Genomic DNA, 11,192 nt, shown 5'->3' on the forward strand with positions numbered 1-11,192 from the left:
CCTAGGGTACAAGAACCCATTAAAGGTTGCTTCTTGTTTCTTGTGTTCTCATTCTAGAGTAGTAGCTATAACGAGGGTAGTGGGCCCCATTGCATTTAATGGGACAAAATGAAGAAAAAAAAAAGGTTAGGGAGCCGATTCGAGTTTATTCTGGCTGAAAACTCCAAATTAAACCTTTCTACACAAAAGTTTTAGGCAGAAAAATAAACAGCAGAGTTGTTTTTGTGTTTATTATTTGGTTGGTTGGTTCTGATACTTTTTCTCTACCAAAAGTTTTCCTATTGAAGAATTAGCTAATTAATGTTTTTACACATATGCAACACCCGTTACATTTGAATATAGTGTCTTTTATTTTTCATAGCTTGGGTTGATTAAGGCATTAGTTGTTAAAAAGAGACAATAGAAACACTACATTAATGTGTCAATACATATAAAACTTGTTTGGAGTTTCACCGTTAATCCAGAATTATGTGCTAATAATTCAGTAAGTGAAGTAATCAATTACAAGATTGTATAAAACAGGATTTTTGCATTAAAATGTATTCATGAAAAAAATACATCTTCCTTTCCTTATGCAAGGGGAAAAAAAACGCTTTTACTACATGTGCAATCATTAGTGCTATATGTTGTAAATAAGACTATACTAAATTCTGAAGGCCCAATTTTCTCCTTTGGCCTTGATTAAACTTTGTTATTATTTTAATTTTCTGTGATATCATCAAGGTCAAATTATTTGCCTATATTTCTTGACCACTACTATGAACTTGCTGATGCTTCAATTCTTTATAAATTATGAATGTGCTAATTAAAGCTGAAATCCTTTGAGGTATTCAAGATACAATGTATTGACTGACTTTGACCTGCACCACAGGATACGGTCAGAATCCAATAATGAATATTACACAGGAATCATTCCTGCTATCTGATGATCAGATACCAAAGGGAAAAGTCAAATAGAAAAATCAAGACAACATAGAGAAAACTGAGACACTTGCACTGCTACAGTATTTCAGCCATATCGCTATTGACATTTATGAAAACAATCGGCTCATGCAGGAAGTGAGCAAACCATAGAGACCAGCCTGTTATGATTTTGAGGATTACTTTAATATTGCCGCATACAAAAATACTATGGTTTCCATTCTATATCAGGCTATTAAGCTTTTACTTCTTAAACTTTTTACATTAAATTTTGCAAATATTTTCTCCATCATTATCTGTATTTGTTAACAAGTTTTTAATAAGTTGGCATGGAGTCATATTAAAGCAGATTAAAATTATAATTAAAACTATTTCTTTAATCATAATGAAAGACAGCAGAGGAAGGGGTGCAGTCAAGAGAAATATTATAAGTAGGAACAGAACAATTATTGAAAATTAGTTTAACAGAACCTGCAATAAGCTACTTGTTGCATTTTTATGCACAAGTATATGCAAAAGCTGTATGAAACTATTATGATGATCTGAGATAAATACATATTAAGATTTCGGGGGTTTAAACTGGATATTCTCTCACCTCTATTCAATAACATATATTTTTGCCTATAATTTGCATATAAGTTATGTGGGATAAAAATTAAGTATCCAATAATAAATACCCTTGCATTTGCACTTATTTGTTTGCTTTAAATTAATAAGACTCAGCTTAATACTCATTTAAAATCAGAATAGTCTACCATTGTGCAGAATTTGAAATTATACGTCCATAACTACTAAATTAGAGTAGGCGTAGTAACAGCAGCACTTGAATGAAAAACTCTCAAATCAGACTTTCTCAGTTTTCATCTTAACTCTGGCACTTACTAGCTCTGTGGGTTTGGGAAAGTTATATGACCTCTTTTAAAAATCGTTTTTATGACCTCTTTTAAAAATCATTTTATATATTGTTACAAAGGTGACACTATTAGTGTCTAATTCTTAGAGTTGTTATGAAGATTATATAATATTAGCCAACTAGGATGTCATTATCAAATAGCCGCAGCAGCAGCAGCATTGCCTTCACAATTTTCTGCTTTCCTTTGTTTAGCATTAAATATGTGCTGAGCATGTCCGTTTTGCTATCTAGTTAATTCTCTCTCAAACCATCTAAAGTAGGTCAGGAATAAAACATAGATGTCTACAATAACCCGACACCTGGATGAAGAGGACAGGGGAAGTAATATGGAATGTTGGAAAAGTTTCAAAGTGGAGGAGACAATCTTCTGTAAAGCAAGCAGGCATTAGCTTCAAGGGATTCCTGTCATGCTGGCCCAATTTTGTCAAAATTTCTTTCTTTTCAGTAAAGCCAGTAATCTGTATTTGGGATTAAAATCTACTTCTGCTTAATGTTAGAAAAAAACTAAATAATTTAAGAAACTTATGAGGCCAACATCATAGGACACATTTTTGATGGCTACCTGTTTGCTGCCTCATAAATGGCCATTAGTACTCAATTTTTCAGTGGAGCAAGAGGAAACACAGAACCTGCCTAAGGTCAAGAAGCATGTAAGTGCTTGAGCTAGTATTTTAGAGAAATATCATCTAATTCCATATTCCCTTTTAACTATGTTGCATGGCCTCATATCTTAATGTATGATCTCTAGGTAAATATGCAGGATTTACATCCACTTGACTACATTATTACCTTCACCACATCTCAGAGGACGTTGCTCTCAAACAATAAAACTTAGCTTCAAAACTTTAAGTGTATTTTTCTCACATTATTAATTTTAATAGCATGAGGTATCACTTAGTATGATTCCATGTTTGCTGCACACTTAGAAAATCATCCTTCCTATTTCATCTTCCTGCGCAGGTACCACATCCCATCTCTATGCAGAACCAGTTATGTAATATGTAATGTGTAGTGCACAGTGCAAAAGAAAAATATGGGGCTCCTTTTTCGGATCCAATAAGAATGTCAAGAGAGTGACAGCAGAGCTTTAAATCAAGCATGCGGTGCTGCTGAGCATGGAGCCCAGGGCAACTGCACAGGCTGGACGCTTTTGAGGCCATCTTTGCCTCAGTGACACACACAGTGAGATGGCCTCGCCTAATTGAGCAAGTCCCCAGATGATCTCAATATGGGGTTCAGGGCTTTCTAAACTTGAGATTCAAATCTAAGTATTTCTACAGGCCCGTTTAGACATCCCAAACCCTTGCAACATTATTGTCCCCTTTTATTTTTTTTGATTATATAAACTCTGCCTTTAATGAGCTCAGTCTAGTGAGTACATTATATTATTAAATCTTAGGTTTATACATACACGTATGTTAATGTATCCCAAATAAAAATATAATGATAACAATTTCTAAATGAAGCTTTCAGATAACAAATGCATTTATAAAGCCTTATTGGCTTTTGATATTTAAAAATAATACTTGCATGGTGTAACACATTTTAAGAACACAGACGCTTATAAAACAATTAACATAGAAGCCTTCTTTTGCTCTTAATCTCACTCCTCAGGTAGCTACAGGTTATAACTGTTTGGTGTGTGTTCTTCCTAAATTTTTCTTTTCCTATAAAACATAAAAACAAAGAAGATATGTGGTAGATATATTTGTAAGCCATCGTCTCATTCTTTCAAATGACTTCCTATTATTACATATCATGGACGACTTCCTATTATCCCATGTCATGAATATACTAGAATTTATTTAGCAATTCCTTATTGGTGGGCACTTGAGCTACTGTCAGTTTATGTGTGTTTTGTACTACATTTTAAACTGATTCTGAGTAAGTAAGAACTTGTTATAGCAGGGATACTAGCAATGTAAATGATACATAAGCAAGGTTCAGTACTTGACCATTGAAGCTTTTGGTGGAGAAACAGTATGATCAAAGGTGTATGTTAGAATAATGCAAGGTGGAAGCTGAATTGGAATGTGACTCTAAGCAGAGAAGACAAGTAGGCTGTTTCTACAATCATCTAGATACGAGAATCTGAAGATTTGAATAGGGACTATGATAGTAAGAAAGGAGATAAAAGATTCTAGAATTACCATTCGTATTAACTGGGAGAAATTGGTAGTGACAAAGAAGTTGTTAATTCCTAACTACAACTAAATCAAATCTAAAGTCAGCTTTTGATTTTCTAATGGTGGGACACAGAAGAGAGCTGGGACATGCTTCTGGTTAGTGGATGAATGCTGATCATTCACTTTGGGAATGGGTCAAGCCTTGGGAGTATATATGACTTGAGGTGGAGGCAGGAGGCTGAGAAAGGGAGGCCAGACAGAGTTCTGATCTCTCTTCTCTGCTTACATCAAAGGCAGCTCTTCTGCTTCCTGGGTTCTTGCTTCTCTGCTTGACAGTTGGCCCATAAATGCTCTCAGCTGGAGAGGTAAAGGGGTCCCAGCTCACTGCTCAGCCTCAACCATGTAAAATTTAGCCTCAAATAACCACAGTCTAACCCTTTTTGGGAAATAGAACTGACAGGAGATGGTGGCTGATTAGATATAGGAATAAAGAAGAGTTAAAGATGGCTACGAGATTTCAAACCTGAATGAATGGGATAATATAATATTAATTGAAAGAATTTGGCAAAGGGATCAATTTTTTTTCTTTTTAGTTGAATCAGGAGAGAAACGAATGTCTTTAAATTTTTAAAATGAAAGATGGAGAACATACAATTAGAAACTGAAAATTTTGTCCTGGAACTCTATAGAGAATTCAGTCGGAGTCATGATCACATGGCTAAGGTTTGGCCCTACGAAAGACAGAATTTGTCAAGAAAGTCAGAGAAAGCACCGTGGTGAACAGCAGCATTTGATGATGGGAAGAACAGAGAGTGGTCTTAGACAGAGTTATCCTAGAAGCCAGAAGAGGAGGGTGCAATTTCAGAAAAGTGAGGTTCACATCATTAAATACCATGCGTGGACTGAGGGGACACATGCCAAGAAGGAATTGCCAGATCTGCTGACAGGATAGTTAGTGCCCACTGGGCCAGGGCCAGATGGCAGCCTGGTGCAAGTCTGTGTGGGGAACACACAAGTCCATGACTCCGGCTTAGGCAGAGCAGGGCAAGAAGGAAAATGAACAAGAGACAAGAAAGGGAGAGTAGGGATTCCTGCACCCATGTTTAGGGGATTCTCCGTCCCTTTTCAGGTTTCAGTATCACTCTGAACCACAAACGAATGTGGTCTTTTTGTTCTTTCCCATCATCAGTAAACAACTCCAACTTTCCATTTTTGATATAGAACTAAAATTTGTTACATATTATGATGGGGATAAAAATGTTCATTCCTTCAAATGAAAGAATTTTACTTCTGACTGTATTTGAGTTAAGCTTTTGGTTCTCTCATCCTTAGGCTGTTTATAGCAAGGAAAACCTGGAATGACCTAACTGTCCCACAACTGGCAGGCTGCTTAATTAGATATGTTCAATAATTCAACATTAGTCTCATTTTCTCTTTGCTATCTAAATACTCTCTTTTCAGGTGTAATGAATCATAAAATTTGACAAGGGGAACTTCATGCGGGCTGACCATTAACAGGTTTACACTCTCTGTTATCAGAGACATCCTCACCTAAAGAGTACACTTCTTTCTCGAGGATTTGGCAGTAAGGTTAGCATCTTTTTCTTTATTTAGAACAGTATCAATAAGAAACATTGTACAGGCATTCTGTTTCCACCTCCCCTCAAGGTCCTGACCAACTCTCCCACCTTGCACAGATGCACCACCTCAAAAGCCTGTATCCAGATCCGTTCTAATGCTCAGACTCTTTACTGAATATGAAGCCCCGTCTGCTATTGCCCAATCCCGTGTAATCAACCCACATCTGCACAACAGGCTAAGAGGCCAATTCCAGATTGGAGACATTTGGTTGGCCCGTCCTCTGAAAAGTCATTATTTTGATGGCAGTTGTTTTTGCATTCGGTTGAATCTTGTGCCTTAAACTTTGCACCTTAATGGTTTCATCTTACCCAAGCCCGATTCTTCTGATCCTAGTTTACATTTATTTTACCAAGGGATTTTGGCAAAAGACATATGTGAGTTGTAAATTACACTCAGGTTATACACAAATCTCTCAGTAGTTATAGCTAATTTAATCATTTAACAGTGTTATCTACTCTCCTTCATATTTCAAACATCTAAAAGAATGAAACATCTAAAGATTAAATATGAGACTCAAATGATGGGTATAACATATAGAACTGATGTACAGAAATGTATATATAACTAAGTGTATATGAGCATCTACAATTTTTTTAAATCCTTAGATTTAATTTATTCACTTATACAATTATAAAAACTGGTAGGCAGATCACAAGGTCAGGAGATCTAGACCATCCTGGACAACATGGTGAAACCCCGTCTCTACTAAAATACAAAAAATTAGCCGGGCGTGGTGGTATGCACCTGTAGTCCCAGCTATTCAGGAGGCTGAGGCAGGGGAATTGCTTGAACCTGGGAGGTGGGGTTTGCAGTGAGCCAAGATCGCACCATTGCACTCCAGCCTGGTGACAGAGCGAGACTCCACTTAAAAAAAAAAAAAAAAATCATAATTATCAAATAGCATGATTTTACTCTCAGTGAAAAAAGTCACCAGAATTTATTTGTACACTGTAATACTTCAAATAAGATTTTAAAAAATCACTATCAGTTTCAGTGGGGAAATTATCTATTGTAGAATAATACCATTCTGTCAATAAAACTTTTAAATTTTTGATACCCAACCTAGTTTCATTTCATTGGATCTTTTATCAACTACTGAAACACTAAAAACAGGAAATATATAAGGTATTTTTGAATGCATGGCATGAAAATTTAAGAAGTAGCAATAGCCACTAATGCTTAGATTCAATAGGGTATTCCATAAAGTATATTTCTACAACAATATAAAATTGTCCTGCCTTTTTCTAATATGGTGAATGTCTGGTCTAAGTTTTTGCAAATTGCCTTCGCCTATATAAAACATATTTATTGCTTATTTATTATTTATTGCTGAATACCAGAAAAGTACACAATTAAAATAAATATTGAACTCCATATCCCTCTGTTATTTTTTTCAAAAGAAAAAAGAATACTGTTTTATTAACTACCACACTGTTACAATACACTTTAAACATACATTAAGGTAGCCTTTAAATTTGAGATGGTCTCAAGAATAACAAATGAACAGAATTCCAAATTTTTGCAATAGGTGAACTGCTGCAGTTACAGGTATACATTTAGGAAAATTGTATAGCTCTTCCAAGACCAGCAATGTAACTTTACTTTGTACATTTTTTTAATTGAAAATATAAACTAATATAAAAATAAAAAGAAAATACAGCATAATAAAAAATACGTTCTCAATTAAATGTACTGGATACATATAAATTTTAAGGGAAGAAGCAAAAAAGGAAAATGATTGATATTTAAGTGCAGACTGACTACCTGGACAAAAAAAAAAAAAAAAGACAAAAAAACAATAAAACCTCTAGTTTTTCTGTGACTAATATCCATATGGTTGGAGCACGGTCACTATGAAAGTGATTTTGTTATGTTTGCATATGTTATACTTTACTGGTAATTTACATGATGGCTTTTAACGCACTGGCAGACATACGGTTTTTGAAAACAAAATTGGATAAAAATCACTGCTAAGATGCAATACGCCTTATTGTTTTGGTCCCCCAATATTCAAGAAAAGGGATAATTCACTATAACATTTTCTTACCATCCAAATGCCTCAAACTATACATTTTAAACTTTCTTAAACTTTGGTTATGTTGCCCAATTTTGTTATTGAAATAACATTAACAAGACATTGTTTTGGCAAGTTAAATCTTAAACATGGCTTTTCAACAGGATTTAAAAGGTGACTATCCCTAGAGTTCCATGTTAAAATGTAGTTTTCAAAATCTTACCAGAGTAATGCTTAAAATTTGTAGATAGTTAACCTAATTAAAATAATTAGCTTTGAAATGACAAATTGATAAGCTAAGTAAAACTTACACTATGTAACATTTGTGTGGACACTTGATTTGTCAGTTATGCATAATAAAAATTCCAGTCATCAAGAAAATTACAAAATTTTTATCATAACATGATTTCTTTCACCCACCAGCTTTATCTTACAATAGATCAATACTAACATGTTCTCATTTTTACACTAAACCACACAGGATTGATGCATTTGGTTAGACTACCATTCGCATTGTTAAATTCAATTTTCTCTTTACATAATGTGGTAAAATTTCATTTCTTCTAGATTCCAAAAGTATCTACAAAACCCATGCAATTTTACCATTTTAATATACTATGGAATATCATACAAAGTAAGGCATTTCAGTGTCACGTATAACCAAGTTACTGTCAATCCAAAAATTTTTGCACATCAATAAAAAGATATCTAAGAACTTAGGAACAATATTGTTCTCAGTACTGTATAAAAATAACCACAATGAATATGTATTTGTGTAATATTACTCCATTGTCTCATTTCCAGAAACTGTGACAAGCCGTAAAGGTATTTCAGTGTTGGTAAGGGTATCTTGATTGCTGGTGGCAGAGGTATTAACCATTCCTATTCCTGAAACAGAAGCTTGTTGAATATTTGCAAGGATAAGTTTTGTTCCTCCTGCAGTAATCAAAGTATCATCTTGCACAGCTTCCACAGATGCCAGCATGGTACTGCTAGAGTGAATACCTTTTTTGTTCTGCTGTGTTTTAGTATGTTTGGCAAGATGGTCACTTCTCACAAAGCATTTTGAATATTCTGAACAAACAAATTTCTTCTAACCTGTATGTGTTCTACTGTGCCTCTGTAATTCATCACTTCGAGTAAATCTTTTACCACAATACATCCAGTTACAAACAAAAGGGCGTGGTCCAGAATGCCAATGCAGATGAGCTCTCAGATGTGAGGTCTTCCCATAGACTTTACCACACCCTGGTATACGACAAATGTGTTGCTTCTTTTTCCCAAGATTGGTACTTCTCTCACCATCTGCTTTACAGTTGCGGCAGGTGCAACCTACCCTCTGAAGGCCTTTTCCTTCTTGATGTTGTTGGTCCCCTTCCTCATCTGCCATGTGTACTCTTAACTGTGGTCACAACACAGTTGTGCCACTCTTCAGGATCAGGTTCTTCTTCCTTGATCCTAGTATCTACAGGACTCAGCATTCTCTCCTGGATGTAGCTGTATACCAGTAGAATCTATAGAGTTTACTGTAACTGTAGATTTGACAACTGACCAGTGCTTAGACTAAATGGAGTTGAAGTGAAGGCTTCACCTGCCGCAAATTGACCAAGTGCGAGTGTTTGAACAGGTGTCAAAGTTAGTTGTTGGGCAGCAGTTTTCTGTATTTGCAGATTCTGCAAGTTCTGGACACCTTGTATTTGAAACGTTTGCCAAGTTATCTGTCCAGAAGGGGTCACTGTCTGTGCCCGAATTAAAAAGTTTCCAGGATTCAGCTGCAACTGAAGATTTTGCGAAGCCTGTTGTGATAAATTTTGACCACCGGCTTGCACACTATGGATTGTCTGGTGTAATACCTTGCACAATTTGGACTTCACTGGTTGGCAGCCGAGACTCTTGAAGTTGTAGATGTCGTACAACAGGCTGTGCTGGATAAACCTGAATATTCTGTATCTGTGTCTCTTCAGAAACAGGTGACTGGATATAATTTCCCCGAAGATCTGAAGAATGAACTTGTCCACTAGAAGTAGTCAAGCTATTTGTGTTTTCTCGTAATATACCTACACTATCTACCCTAACAGCCAATTGTGATGAAGATGTTGGCACAAATAAATCTGTATCAGTATTAGTTTAATTAATATCAGCAGAAACTCTCTCACCAGTCTTTTCTGAATTGTCTGAACTATCCGTACCTTGTCCTGTGTTAATCAAATGTCCCTAGGCATTAATGCCTGCAGTCATTGTCTGAGAACTGCCCAAGAGTCCCAAAGAATCTAGATCGACACTATTGATTGGTACAAACGTAATATTTCCTGGCAGACCAAGAGGCACATTAGCAACTACTTGGGTTGGACCAGCAAAAGATGAACCACCAACTGCAACTCCCTGACCCTGGACTTGACCAGTCCGTGGTAGGAGATTCTGGATGTTAGCATGTGTTCCAGAGGCAAGTAAGGTTTGATTAGAGCCAGGAATGATCTGAATTTGACTGCCTTCTTAATTTATAACCCCATTATCTGAAGAGCCTGTGAAACCAATTTGAACCTGCTGACTATCTGTTGATTGGACCATGTACCATTTGATGAATCTGATCCTGGTGCGTCTGAAAATGTTTGCTGATCCTGCAGATTCTGAAGGGGGAGAACATACTGCCCACTTGAAGTAGCTAGCAGCACTTGGAATCTGTACTAGATTACCAGCTTCATCTTTTATAGTTGTAGGTGTGGCTGACAAAACCTCCCATCGGTTTGATGCTCCTCCTAACTGTGCAGAAGCCAAATCACCTGTCGCTCCAGCAGCGGCGGGTGCCCCGGCTCCGGCGGCCACCTCCTCCTTGTCGTCGCCAGGCGATGGCGGCCCTATCTTGCTGCAGGTAGCGGCCAGCAGAGCAGGCGGTGATGGCTGAGTGTCCTACCCACGATGGGTGGGTTCAGAGAGGGAGACAAGGGGAGGGGTGGCGGTTAGGGATGGGCCGCCGCTCATACAGGAAGTGCGACTGGGTCCCCGTCGGCTGCGCCCCGGCGAACGCCAGCCCGCGCTGTCCTCCTCCTCGTCCCGCCGCCGGCCCCGCCTGGCGTCCCCCGCTCGCAGGCACCCCGGCTCCCTCGTCCGCGGGCAGGTGGGCGCCGGCTACCCATCCCCGGGAGGACGCCTCTGTTATGTTTTCAATCAATTTAACAAACCAATATGGAAGAGAGAAAGAAAAATTATGTAAATGATTAATCATGAAATAATAGTAAACATTTGGGGATATTTATAAAATTGAACGGCCGGGCGCGGTGGCTCACGCCTGTAATCCCAGCACTTTGGGAGGCCAAGGAGGGCGGATCACGAGGTCAAGAGTTGGAGACCATCCTGGCCAACACTGTGAAACCTCGTCTCTAGTAAAAATACAAAAGTTAGCCGGACGTGGTGGCAGGTGCCTGTAATCCCAGCTGCTCCGGAGGCTGAGGCAGGAGAATCGCTTGAACCCGGGAGGCAGAGTTTGCAGTGAGCTGAGATGGCTCCACTGCACTCCAGCCTGGCGACAGAACAAGACTTCGTCTAAAAAAAAAAAAAAAAAGGCATTGTATCATTTTTA

At 37.6% G+C, this 11,192-nt stretch overlaps 1 pseudogene; it reads right to left on the reverse strand.

Moving 5' to 3' along the window:
* Positions 1-7,040: 7,040 nt before the first annotated feature.
* Positions 7,041-10,749, reverse strand: LOC100434064 (transcription factor Sp3-like; annotated as a pseudogene).
* Positions 10,750-11,192: the final 443 nt, after the last annotated feature.

Source organism: Pongo abelii, chromosome 14 (genome assembly GCF_028885655.2).
Source record: "Pongo abelii isolate AG06213 chromosome 14, NHGRI_mPonAbe1-v2.0_pri, whole genome shotgun sequence".
In the NCBI taxonomy this organism is placed as follows: Eukaryota; Metazoa; Chordata; class Mammalia; order Primates; family Hominidae; genus Pongo; species Pongo abelii.